Genomic DNA, 14,257 nt, shown 5'->3' on the forward strand with positions numbered 1-14,257 from the left:
GAACTTGATCAGGTTTAAACTAGCTTAGGGCTGCTCTCCCAGGAGGCACAAGGTCACACATGTGGGGTCTCTCATCTCTGGACAGGGGCTCACCCTCGTGTGGGAACCAGGATGTACATTTCTGGGAGAATAAATCAACATTGGGCTCGCACACTTTAACCACATCAGGAAACTAAACAAAATCTTTCTGACATTAAACATTTCAATGTGCAAAACAAAAACGTTACCAATTTCTCTGGCCACGTGATGGTCAGGATCCCGGGCTAACCCTGGAACTTCTTGCAGTGCAGCCCTGTCCAAGAAGTGGCCTGATTCCAGCATCCCAGGCCCCCAACAGGAGGCGGCCTCAATGGAAGCCCAGGAAGGACAGTGCATCCCACGGGCCAAATCGGGGGAGCACGCTCAGGGCAGCTGAGAGCACCGCGCACAGGTCCTGCTTCCCGGCAGCATGTGCCGGGGGGTGACGGCTCCTACAGCACCCGGCCAGGCTGCTTCGTGCACCAGGGCTGATTTGAGGGGCGAACACGGAGAGGCTGGAGCACAGAAGCCATCTGAGCGCAGAACTAATCCACTTTCTGTCGCTATGGGTTTGCCTGTTCTGGATGTCTCATGTTAGTGGAATTAATAAATTGTCCTTTTGTGTATCTGGCTTCTTTCTCTGAGCATCATGTTTTCAAGGTTCATCCATGTTGCAGCCGATGTCAGCGCTTCACTCCTTTTCATGGCTAATACTCCCCGCCCCCTTAATTTTAACTCTATAATTTATTGTGACTCCCTGCCCACACTGTATAGGGCTGATGAGAAATTCACCTCCTGTCATTCTTGGGCCATAACCTGCATTTTTAACCGACACCCAGGGGTCCTGTGTAGGAGCTGAAAGCCCAGCCCCACACGGTGCACAGTCATCCTGTGTGACCGGAGCCCAGGAGGAAGGCTGAGACAGGCCTGCATGTTTAGAGGACCGGCCCTGCAGTCTCATGTGAAACCAACTTGCTGGTCAGTGTCCTGTGAGAGCTGTCCTCAGGGCACCATGTGGGGAACACAGAACAGTTAAGGGCCACAGCACTGCCTTCAGTTCAGGCCCACCCACTGCAACTGTCTACTTGCAAAGTGCTGAGGCTGCAGGGGAGGGTCCTTCCTGCCTCTTCCAGCTTCTGGGGACTCCAGGCATCCGCAGACCTGTGGCTGCATCTCTCCCATCTCTGCCTTCACCTTCACGTGGCTTCTCCTCTGTGTCTGTTATCTCCCCTCATCTTATAAGGACGCAGTCACACAGGACGAGGGCCACCCCAATGCCCTTGTCTTAACTACTTACAGCACCAGGCCCTACTTCCAAAAAAGGTCATGTCCTGAGGCCCTGGGGTCAGGATGTGGCTGTCTCTTTCCATGGGTGGCGCTGGGGTGGGCAGACACAATCCCCCTTCACTCTAAGGTAACAGATCCCATATGACAGGTATCCTTATAGGAAGAGGATATCAGGACACAGAGGCACCAGGCACATGCCCAGGACCACCCGAGGTGACCAAGACTCTCCTGAACCATATCTCACCCAGACCCTGTCCGTGACCTCCACCTTGGCCCCATCCTTGCGGGGCCTGCACAGCCCGGTCTCAGCAAGAATCCTGCTCAGTCAGCGCAGAAACGAGGGTACCAGAACACACCACTCCACAATGTGCCTCTTTGGCATGTGGATTACTTTGAGCTAAAGGCCACCAAGAACCAGCAGATGCAGGGAAAGCTCTAGAACACGCCAAAGAGGGAGACGACAGGACAAACCAACCCTGCCAACACCTTGAACACGGAGCTTCAGCCCCCAGAACCTGGGAGACAATGAATGTCTGTTGTTTAACCACCTGGTCTGTGGTGTTTGTTACGGCAGCCCCAGGAAACACGGACAGCATCCTCTATGGAGAGCGGTGAAGAGCTGGGTTTGCACCTGAGCTCCACCACCAACGAGCCACCCTTGGACCAGTTACCCCACCATCCGGGCCTCGGTTTCTCACCTGTAAAATGGGATTGGTTATAGTGCCCCATCTCACGGGGTCACAGGGTGGACTCTGTGAGCTAAAGCATGTGAGGCACTCAGAACTGAGGCGCACAATAACCATGAAGCTTGTTGGCCATCACCCCAACATTCTGGACCCTCTCCTCTGGTAGGGACGTTTTCCCTCTAGTCTAGAGGAGGCCCATCCACCGGTACCACATCCAGCTGTGGTATACAGCTGAGGGGGTTCAGAATTTGCCACCCCAAATATGTCACTTTGGCATAAGGGTTATTTGGAGTTGAGGTGATTGAGAAGCTGCAAAAAGAAAAACTCTGCCCTCCTCCATCTGCCTGATCCCTTTGCGAGGATGTCCCCCTCCCTCTCCTGTTCCAGGAAGGGAAGAAACGATCTTATCATCTGAGATGGTACTGACTTCAGTCTGCATAACAAACCTCACTAAGTCAGCTCTGTCCTCTCTTATCTTCCCCCACTTACTTACCTTCCCACAACTTCCTGTCCCTAGAAATTGAAACCTGTTTTCCTTTGTCTTGTCACTTCTCCAAAAACTTATCACCCTGTGTTAACATGGCACATAAGTCCTTAAGTCTAACTGTCTCTTTGCATCTCCACTTCTTTTCTGTGCAGGGCTCTGTACACAGACATAATAAACCTCTTGCTCCTGTTAATCTGTTGTCAGTTTAATTTGCAGGTCCCTGGGACAGAACCTAAGAGAGTAGAGGAAAAATTTTTCATCCCCTATACCGCGTCAAATACACCAACAGCCAACCCCCCCTTTGTTCTTGTTCTGCCTCAGCAGCAACAGACACCAACCCTCTCCCCACCTATGAGATACTCAACTAGCACCCCGGTCTCCATCTTCTCTCGCAGCCTGTCCCATGGCTCCCTCAGTCACACCCTGTCTCATAAATGTCCCCTGAGGCGAGAACCCGGGACCCCAGGCCACCTGGGGGGGGGTGTGACATTCCAGCACCAAGTGTCCAGGTGGCTGGAGCTGGACTCTGCCATGCAGCACACCCGGGGGTGATTCCATCCCAGTGCCCTCCAGCTACAATGGCCCGCACATCGCCCACGCAGGTTTCTGAAATGCTGGCGGATCAGGGCAAGGGCTCAGACCCCAAAACCCCACACTCAGGGCTCTGTAGTGTGGGATGGCTGCATCACAGGGACCCCAATTAGGAGTGCGGTCAGCCTCAGTGTAGGGAGACACACCTCTGCTGTCCTTAGGAGAACAAGGGTGGGTCTGCGCCCCTCCCACCCACGCACCCCAGTGGGCCCCCTTCACAGCCAACTGGAGTACTGGCTGGAATCCAAGCCCTTGTGGATCCTATCCAAGTTGGGCCAGGTCGCAATGATCCCAGACCGAGGGGCTCAGGTGACTCCTGGGACTTCCCCATTTTGCTTTTAAGGGAAAACCACTGAGTTTCAAATGAAAGGAACCAGGACTCACCAACCCAAATGTGCATGTTTGGCATAAGGGTTATTCTGAATAGAAGGCCACTGAGAACCAGCAGACTCAGGAAACGCTCTGAGAACAGGGCACAAGCATTCCTTCCATAAAGGAAATTCACATTTATAAAGGAAATGCCCACTTGTAGGGACCTCCTCTTCTCCCACACCTGGAAGAGGAGGCTTCGTAACAACTCTCACCAGTAAAAAAAAAAAAAAAAAAAAGGCACCGACTTGAATCTGCATCACAAGCCCCACTAACCCTCTTGTTCACCGGGCTTTCCGGACTGACTTCCCACGGCTTATCCCCGCCCCACCAACCCCTTCCCTCTGTCCAGCCCAGGACGGTATTTCAGCCCCCAATTCTCACTGCCTCCTTGAGGAATACTGCCTTATAAACTCCCACACATTCCATCTTTTTTCCCCTCTCTGTCTTTTCTCAGTTTAACATCTGGGTTCCAGGCACTGAACCTGGAAGGGGAGTGGGCGCTGGAGCGGGCTGCCATCCATCGCGAAAGCCATCTTGGAAACTTCAGAAATGGCGTGAGCCACTGTTAACCACAGCTAGCGTTAGCAGTTAACTTACGGCCTTACACTGAAAACTATATTCAGAATAAAGGCAGCGAATTCTCAAAACTCACTACCATTACTGTAGACCTCACTGGTTATCGTACTGCATTTACTACCATCTGTGCTCACTCTTACCCTCTCCCACCCAGAGTGTGTGCGGTGGAAACTCTCTCTGGGGTTCTTCCCGGCTGCGCGTTCACGAACATCACATCGGAAACTCAAAACTGGCCACCGTGGGAATATCTACACCACAGAAACGGCAGATGCCACCACCCAGCCTTGGGTGATTGTTTTGTTGATGGTCTAGACTTAGAAAGTGATGGGAGAAGTGTGACTCCTGCAGACCGGATGTGCAGGGGTGTGTCTGTGGTGTTGCATTGCAAAGACCGAGAGAACACTCTTCTGCATCCGAAACCCAGGACGCGATTCAGCAGAGGCTGCTGACGTCATGGAGGAAGGAGTGAGGTTCTACACACGTGGACTTCGTAGTCTTACTCCTTAATTACAAGAAAATTCCAAGCAATACCAGAACTGCTCTCGTGTGTCGACTAGGGGAGCACGGGTGGTGGGGGAACAGGAGCCAGGCAAAAATCCACAAAAGCAACCCGTGAAGCCCTGGTCTCTCTGGAATTTACACCAAAGTCCTGTCCACTAGTATTTTTTGTTAATTGTTTGCTACATCCTGGGTATCAATTTAGCTAATAAACGTATGGGCCCATATATGCACCTTTTGGGGGAGCCCTTGAGAATCAGGCTTGTGTGCTGTTATCACATGATATCAGCACAGCATCATCTTTGTTATCTGTGTACCACTGTCCTTCACATCATCTTAGATCATAAACTGTGCAGGCATGCTGGCTCTTCTTTCCCTGGAGAGCAGGGTCCTGACCATTGGCCAGTACATCCTTGCGTATGACCCTGTCACCACCCCCTGGCAGAACTCAGACCCTGAAACATTGGCTGGACTCACACCCAAAACCTAGGTGTCCAGGGGTATGGATTTTCCAGATTTTCACCTCAATTCCACAACTTGCCAAACTGGATAAACACGGCCACTTTGCACATTCAGATGTCAGCAAGAGCAGTGGGCAGAGCTCCTACGAGACGGAAGAGGAGGAAAACATTGTGTCCGACCAGCAGGTCCGTGATTATGGCCGTGGTGAAGCCAGACACCCTCACTTGAGAACCAGACAAGGAGGCTGTTGCTTCAGGATGTCTGCGTCCGGGCACTGTCACCATAGGAGAAAGGGTCACCCCAGCAGACCTCAGCCTCACTCATGCCTGAGTGAAGAAAAGAACGAAGGAAGGAAGGAACTGGTGGTAACCCAGCAGGGCGTTCACAGGGACCCCAGCCCCTCCCCGAGAGAAATTCCAGAGTCACTCCCAACAGGAGCTCACCCGACACCTGCATTGCAGGCCCTCACACACGCTCCTTGACCCCAAACATGAATATGTTGAGTAAACGAACAAATGCCACTCCCAGGTACAGTCACAAGAACCCCCACCTTTTAAGATGACCCCTGTACCACAGAAGCACACAGACATTTCTATTTATAGGATACAGTGTTGCTCCAGGAAAATCCATCAAAAACGTGCCCTTGAAAACGGAAAGATCACCCCTTCCCTGTACCTACCTCGTACCTCCCCTAGGCCCGCCCACCTGCTCCGCATCCTCAGGTACACACACCTGATGATGTGCCTGTGACTAATATTAGTGGCAGCTGTTCCAGAAACAGGGACGGAGGTGGTAATTGTTCCACTACAGTACTCGCACACTGCTTTGCAATTTTAATCCTCAACCAAGTGAAATAATTCCTGGGGCCTCATCTACATTGAGACAGAACAAAAAACAACCAGCCACAGTGCAGATGAACTTGCAAAGAAGGCTGAGGAACTCGGTTCCTACACAGCCCACCTGGGACGCACAGTAGGCAGTGTACAGCAAATCCAAATCCAAACTATGGGGCTTAATTTCCCTGGAGAATAAAGGAAGACTCCCTTCTGCTGCTTTTGTAGGACATTTACTTTAGAAAGTGTGGGAATTCCTTCTCTCTTTGAAGCGTGTGCACATCTTTTAAAGGCAGAACACACCTCTGACACTACCACAGCTCAGAATGTTTCCTGCAGACGTGGGCGTGTGTCTGAAATGTGATGGAGGAGGAAACCCCGTCTCCCTGCTCCTGGGAGGAGAGGCCCGAGTCCAGTGGGGCCTGGCTCCAAACACAAAACCGCCTCCATTATCAAGACAACAGTGATTGTTTATCTGGGACAGCTGCACGAAGGGTGAGACTCTTCTGCCTCCGCAGCCTCTCAGTGGGTCTGCCCCGACGCCACCTGTGATGCACATCACACTATGGTTTCATGCTGGGTCCAGAGCAAATGGTTTGTGGAATGTCCCCTCCCTCCTGTCACAGCTCAGGTCTGAGTGTCCCTCCACCTGTCACAGCCCAGGGTCTGAGTGTCCCCTCCCGTCACAGCCCAGGGTCTGAATGTCCCCTTCCTCCTGTCACAACCCAGGGTCTGGATGTCCCCTTCCTCCTGTCACAGCCCATTGCCTTTCGACAATGTTGAAGGTGACCTAAAGGTCCAGAAATCCCCTCACCCTCTGTGTCTGGGAAATGGCTTCCTGAAAAGACCCCTCCCCACAAAGACTCTGCTGAGACTCAGGAGCCCCCCTTTCCTGACCAGGCCACACAGACCCAGTCCCTCCCCGGGCTCATCAGCCAGGAGCTGACCCGCTCCTTCCCAGGATCTGTGAGAACAAGATCTCACAGATCTTGGTGACCCACGCGTCCCCCTCCTCCCTGGCCCAAACTGCAGCCGCCGGGTCAGAAGCCCTGCTCAGGGCACCTCCTGAGTCGGGGCCCTTGATCCATGTGCCGTCAGGCCACCTTTTGTGCCAACCCCTCGCCTGGGCCTTTATACTTGTGTTTATTTACTCCTCTCCACGGAGAAACCGCCTTTGCCCCAACTCTCCAGATGCTTCCAGACCTTGTCAGGAATTCTCTCTGTAGTCATAGTCCCCCCTCTACAGCAATAGTCCTCCCCTATTGTTATATCCCCCCTCTACAGTAACAGTGCTCCTCTATTGTTATAGACTCCACTCTCTAGTAACAGTCCCCCCTCTAGTTACAATGCTGCTCTATTATCATAGTCCCCCCTCTGCAGTAATAGTCCTCCTCTATAATAGTAGCCTCTGTACAGTAATAGTCCCCACTCTACAGTGATAGACCTCCCTCTATTTTAACAGTCTCGCCTGTACTATAATAGCTCCCTCTCAACAGCAACAGTCGTCCTCTATTGTAATAGTCCCCCCTCTATGGTAAGAGTTCCCTCTCTACAGAAATAGTGCTGCCTCTATTGTAATAGGCCCTCTCTACAATGGTCCCCCTCTGTTGTAATAGTCCCTCCCTCTACTACCACACTCTCATCCCCTTGTTATAGTCCCCCTTCCTCCTCGCAATACTTCTTTTGAAATGAAAGTCTCCTTTCTAACCCAGACTTGATTTTATTTTATAGGCCTAAAGGACTGCAAGGATGACATAAAGCAAAACACTTATTGCAGGCCCCAGGCGTGGGTGGTGCAGAGGCGCCTGTGGATGTATGTCCCCCATAATGTAGGGCACCTGTTAGTGTGTCTGTGTCACCACTGTGGGGACACCTGTAGGTGTGTGTCTGCATCCCCATCACAGAGGAGACCTCTCCCCAAACACAAGTCACACGACACTCAGGGTGTCTTACCAACTCCTGTCCCCATGTCCCCATAATTCAGGTCACTTGAGCACTGAGTGTCATGTTCCTTCCTGTCCCACATCCCCCAGTTTCATCAGAATCTGGGTCACTTTGTAACAAGTCCCTCATCCTCCCATTTGCCCCCGCCTGAGAAGGTCATGGGTTTGTCCACGGTGGGAAGAAAATCGTCCCATCCCCGTGGACACCAATCCTGCACCTGCCAGGCACTCACCTCCTCCCAGGTGCACAGGTGTGAGTTACCCACCCTCTCCCTCGACCGCAGACCCCAGCTCTCTGGTTTCCAAGTACAGATTCAGGTGTGCTCAGCAGCAGCGCAATCCCAGAACCGGCCAGGCGATCCCCACTCCCCAGGTGCAGCCCCAACCTCGAGCCCTGGGACAGCACCCCTGGGAGTAGGCCAGGTGCCCCCCGCACACCCCGATGCCTTCCCCACCCAGCACTTCCTCAGCTGGATCCACTCCACCCTTTGCCTCCTCAGTCAACACGGGACTCAGGTGGGCACAAGGAGACACTTTCACAAAATGCAGCGGGTGCGAGATGAGCTAAGGGCCCAGTCCCGCTGACCCTCCTGGATGGCCAGGTGAGACATCTGAGCCGCCAACCTGTGACCATGGCAGGAAGGCTCCTTCTGTGACCACGCTTACCTGCAGGTGGTGGCTGGCACAGAGTAGACACTCAGGAAATAGCTCTCAGGTAAAGAAACGGATGGGCGTGCTCACTGATGGCAAACCCACTGGAGTTCCCATCGTCCTCCTCACCTGGGCCCCCGGACGCTCAGCGGGCTCCCCAAATGCTCACCAGGCCCCCCAAATGCTCACCAGGCCCCCCGGAATGCTCAGCGGGCTCCCCAAGTGCTCGCCAGGCCCCCCAAATGCTCACCAGTCCCCCCGGAATGCTCAGCGGGCTCCCCAAGTGCTCGCCAGGCCCCCCCAAATGCTCACCAGCCCCCTGAATGAATGCTCACCAGGCTCCCCAAGTGCTCAGTGGGCTCCCCAAATGCTCACCAGGACCCCGGAATGCTCAGCGGGCTCTCCAAATGCTCGCCAGGCCCCCCAAATGCTCACCAGGCCCCTGAATGTTCACCAGGCCCCTGAATGCTCAGTGGGCTCCCCAATCTCCAGGCCCCCAGAATACTCTGCGGGCCCTCGAACACTCAGCAGTCTCCCCGAATGGTCACCAGGCCTCCTGCACACTCACTGGGCCCCCCAAATGTTCACCAGTCTCCCCAAACACTCAGCGGGCTCCCAAGATGCTCACTGGGCCAATCAAGTACTCATCAGACCCCCTGAACGTTCAGCGGGCTCCCCAGATGCTCACCCACACCCACCTGCCCAGATTGGATGGCCCTGTCCCCGCAGCATAAGGACAGGAAAGGAGGCCTCAGACAACAAGTTCCTGCCTGACCCAGACCTGTCCTACCAACTAGGTTAGCGGCCCAGCAGACAGCGGGCTTGTCAACGCCCCCTGTGAGCCACTGTCCAGGGGCTCCTGCCGGCTCAGTGGCTCTGACCCAGCGGGTCTCCTACCCTTTACGCTGGGAACACCGGAGCCTGCGAGCGGACGCTTCCCCCCGGCCCCCACCCCCCACGCCGCCCTCCATGCTCTCCTGCTGCCCCTCCAGCCCCTGGGTCCCAGGAAGGAAGGAGGAGTCTGGACCCGAGGGGAGCGCGGACCACCCTTCACCACCGCCCCATCTCGAGCCTCTGAACTGAGACAGGCAGGCGATACTCACCACGACAGCTGACTTCGGAGAGTTTCCGGCTGCAGCTCCGCCCGTCTGCCAGTCCCCCGGCACTTGCCGAACCACTCCTGCGCCGTGACTGGATGTGAAACTCCCACTCCTGCGAGGGTGTGGGAGGAGCCACCTCCCAGAGCTGACCTGCCCCAAGCGCAACACAGGGAGCAAATCCCCAACTCAAGAAGGGACGTCATTGTGGGGACAGCACTGCCCAGCTGGAGGGTCCACGGATCCTCTCCGCAGGGACCAGGAGCTGAGAAGTGGAGAAAGGGAGCCACTACTCCCTCCGAAGACTTAAATGTGTTCTCTATTTTAACACAAAACTTCGCATTACAACACCCTCGTCAAATCAAAGAGTCAAAATAAAATTGGAAAGGGCAGATTACACCTGAATTGATGCAGCCTTCCTAACAGCCAAAGAAGATGCTATCGACGGTGCCGCTGTTGTCTATGAAGAAAACAAAAGGAGGCTCACCAGCCTCCCTATCGTCACTGTGTACTCTGAACATTCCAGGTCTCCTCACTGTTTGCACAGTTTGAGATAAAAAGACAAAGCACCTCAGCCTCCTGAAAGATAAGCCATTGTTGCATTTCACCAAAGCCAGATCTTTCTAAAGATATCCATAGCATGTTGGAGGTAGAGAGGATATTACACTCATCAAATTCAGTATCCTCCAGGTGGCCTATGTGATGCTAACAGCTTTCTCAGAAGAGAGGGTCTGTAGTCAACACTATCTATGGCTCGTTGTTGTTTTTCTGACCCCACAGACTTCTCAGAGCCTCGTGGTTGCTAAAATGCAGTTTTATACATTTTACAATATTAATAGAATGCATATCACAATATATAATAAATACTATAAACTTTAATATTTATCATGTTAAAATTCTTATGTCATGTACATAATATACTATGATATATCTCTTAGATATTATCTATATAAACTTTAATATTATACTTTGGGGGGGGAGTTGGTTTGTTTTTTTGCCACCAATCGTGGCTTGTGGGATTTAGTTCCCTGACCAGAGACTGAACCCGGGCCCTTGGCAGTGAGAGCAGAGTCCTAACCACTGGACATCCAGGGAATTCTAATATTATAGCTTGAAAACCCCATGGAGTAAGCAGGTTTTTTTTTTTTAACAACTTTCCTGACCCCAGAAGCGCTGTTACAAAGACGGTTTTTAGAGCACCCTGAGTAATACAGATGTAGTCCAATTGCCTTGTTTAACAGCTTAAGAAACAGAGACACAAGATTGATGCCAATTTCCCAGGGGCAGTGCCAAGATCAGGACACAAATATCCTAATTCCCAGTGTCCTTTCTTCTCTGCCACTGAACTTCTTCCTAATGAATACTGGTCTCTGGACTTGGACAAAAGGCCTGTGCAGGTATCTATTCAAGAAATCTGATCCCTCAAGTTAGAATGTAACGTCTGACATAAATGATGTATTTAATCCCTATAAACTATGCACTAAACATTATGTAAAGTTTTGGATTTGGGTTATAATTGGGGTATTCATATATCCCAATTCATACGTCACGTGTTCGGGTTTGCAGCAGGAGCCCAGCTTGGTCAGGTGCCAGGCATTACCTCACCTGTGATTTACGGCACTTCCCCAAGGCTTCTTTTACGTCAATTACCCAACGTTTATGGCCGGTGACCCTGCTTTACGGCACAACCCCCAGGCTTTGTTTACATCAATTTCCCGGGTTTTGCGTCATCCGACCCTGGTTTACATCACCTGGCGCTGCTTTACAGCACCTGACCGTGCTTTACGGCACAATCACAGGCTTTGTTTATATCAATTTCCCAGGCTTTATTGTCACCTAACCCCGATTTATGCCACGCCTGCCCCTCAATCCTGCAAAAGCTGGAGGAGTTCAAAAACTGGAACTTCCTGTTGATTCCAGGGCCTAACATAGCTTTTGGCATAGAGGCTATCAGTGATTGTTCAACAGACGGATAAGTGAGAACCTTCTGCTGAGGGGAGGAGTGTGGGGATGTAGGACCCTATGGGCCCTTTCTGAGACAGGCCTTCCCCCGTATCCTCTGCTTTAGCTCCTCTCTGAAGTCCTTAGATGATAGTATTTAATGCACATTTCCTGAGTTGTTTTGCAGATCTGAACCCCCCCCGGCCCCGCCCACCACCACCAGGTGGAAGAACTACTTGACCATGAGCACATAGGCCCAGGCCTCCGGGAACCTAAAGCTTGATAATGTTAACCCCTGTGACACCACCTTGCTACCTCACCATCAGCCAGAGAACTGTGCACAAGCTGATAACATACCATTTGATCCATCCCTCCCTCACCTGGCTTTTAAAAATGCTTTGCTGAGGGCTTCCCTGGTGGCGCAGTGGTTGAGAGTCCGCCTACCGATGCAGGGGACGCGGGTTCGTGCCCCGGTCTGGGAAGATCCCACATGCCGCGGAGCGGCTGGGACCGTGAGCCATGGACGCTGAGCCTGCGCGTCCGGAGCCTGTAGCTCCGCAACGGGAAAGGCCACAACGGTGAGAGGCCCGCGTACCGCAATAAAAACAAAAAAAAAACAAAACAAAAAAAATGGTTTGCTGAAACTCTTCGGGGACCTCGGGGTTTTGGGGGGCATGAGCCACGTCTCCTTGCACAGCCCTACAATACACCCTTCTCTGCTCCAAATTCCGTTTCGGTTTGTTTGGCCTCACTGTGCATCAGGCACATGAACTTGTGCTAACAGGGACAGGAGAAAGAGGCTCAGACGGCAAGGGAGAAGGAAGTTTGCGGAGAACTCTCAAGAGAACGGGCACAGGGATGAGCACAGCCTGCGCACCAAAACACCACGGTTTTTACATGCTCCGTATTCACGACCCCCAGCACCATTTTCCAGATGCCAAAACCCACGCAGGCCTGCAGCTTGAAAACTCCAAGCCCAAGAGTCATGCCAGGTATTTCTGGGTCTAGAGTTCTGCCTCTAGAGAAACAAAGGGCAGTCAGACCGCAGAAAGCCTGTTAGGCTGTCCGGCCAGTGGGCCACCTGGCCAGGCTAGAAGTGCCCCATCAGGTGCTGAAGGCAGACCTCTGTCCCCTCTACGACGCGAGGCAATTTGGGCCAGAGAGTCAGAGGAGCCTGGTAATGAACCCCTCCTCTCTGCACGTCCTTGGGGTTCTGCCAACCCATAGATCCGGAGAAAACTCTAATTTGAAAAGATACCTGTACCCCAAAGTTCATAGCAGCACTAGTTACAAAAGGCAAGTCATGCAAGCAACCTAAATGTCCATCAACAGAGGAATGGATAAAGATGTGGTATATATCTGCTATGGAATATCAGTCATAAAAAAGAATGAAATAATGCCATTTGCAGCAACATGGATGGACCTAAAGATTATCATACTAAGTGAAGTAAATCAGAAAGAGAAAAACAAATACCATATGATATCACTTATATGTGGAATTTAAAATATGGCACAAGGAACTTACTTACAAAAAAGAAACAGACTCACAAACATAGAGAACAAACTTACAGTTGCCAAAGGGGAAAGGGAGGGGAAGGATAAATTAGGAGTTGGGGAGTAGCAGATACAAACTACTAAATATAAAATAAACAAGCCCTAATGTAGGGGGGAAAAATCAGGAGAAAGAGCCTCCCCCCAGCGTGTGTGTGCACACTCTCACACACTCTACTCTCACACACACACTTAAACCAGCCCAGAGAAAGAGCCCAGGCACTGACTTTGATGTCACAATGATCAGGATCTAAAAAGCAATTACATTGCCAGGCATTGTGCTAATACAACTATTGAAATCGCTAGTCGAAAACACTTAATTGAATAACTTAGATAGACTGATCTAAAAGCTGATTTAAAATTAACCTGGCACGTGCATACCATCTAAATAATTACTCTCTCCTATGATCTAGTCTCTCATTAAAATCAAATCTCATTAGGAGAAATTATACATTTTGTACCATGATTGGGAAGAAGCCACATTCACTCACCTGCTGATGAAAGTGGACGGTTATCATTAGAGCTAAAGGGGAAATGAGTGTCCCGCCTTCCCAGGTGCAGTGAGATCCGTCTCTGCAACAAACCACCCTCCCTCCCATTTTTCCCTCAGGAAATGATGGAAACCTATTAAAATTGCATCAACTGAGAACCCCAAACCAATAGGTGCCTGAGTGGGAAGGAGGGGCCGTGGGGCTGGGGGGAGGTCTCGCAGGAGCACCTCAAACTCAGAGGAAACTCAATAAGCCGGCATCTAACGCATTTCTCCACAGGTAAGAAAACCCAGGCCAAGGGGGAAAGGGGCTTGTTGGAGACCAAACACCAACTCGGCGGCAGAAGTGGAAGCAGAAATTATTTTCAGCAGAAAGCTCCCCCCAGCCCCCCCAAACACTTCTCCTTTCGACTCACAGTTTCCTGCCACACGCCGGACCAGAGGAGCTCCTGACGCAGCGCGTTGCTCCGCAGAGGAGCTTTTGGCTTGGACTAGGCTCCTTAGGCCACGCCCAGGGGTGGTCCCAGGCTGCTGAGGAGTTCTCTCTCGTTCGCAAATGTAGCCAGCTGCCTGCCATTGGCTAATCTGGGCCCGCTTGAAGAGGCCCACGTGTGGGAGGAGGGTCGTGACTGCCCCGCCGTCCGACGTGCCTGAGGATGCAGGCGGGAACCTCTTAGCCAGTGTCTGAGCACCGGGCGCTGTGTTCTGGTTTTTTGGAAACCTTTGCAGTGACCTTGATAATATTTTATAAGTGGATCTCCCACTCCGCATATT

General features: G+C 52.0%; 1 long non-coding RNA gene across 1 annotated transcript in view; it reads right to left on the reverse strand.

Moving 5' to 3' along the window:
• Positions 1-13,975, reverse strand: part of LOC115856851 (uncharacterized) — a 49,364-nt gene extending 35,389 nt beyond the window's left edge. Inside the window, exon 1 of the long non-coding RNA XR_009559950.1 lies at positions 13,900-13,975. This is a non-coding gene — a long non-coding RNA (uncharacterized lncRNA). The remainder of the gene's footprint in view (positions 1-13,899) is intronic.
• Positions 13,976-14,257: the final 282 nt, after the last annotated feature.

Source organism: Globicephala melas, chromosome 19 (assembly GCF_963455315.2).
Source record: "Globicephala melas chromosome 19, mGloMel1.2, whole genome shotgun sequence".
NCBI lineage: Eukaryota > Metazoa > Chordata > Mammalia > Artiodactyla > Delphinidae > Globicephala > Globicephala melas.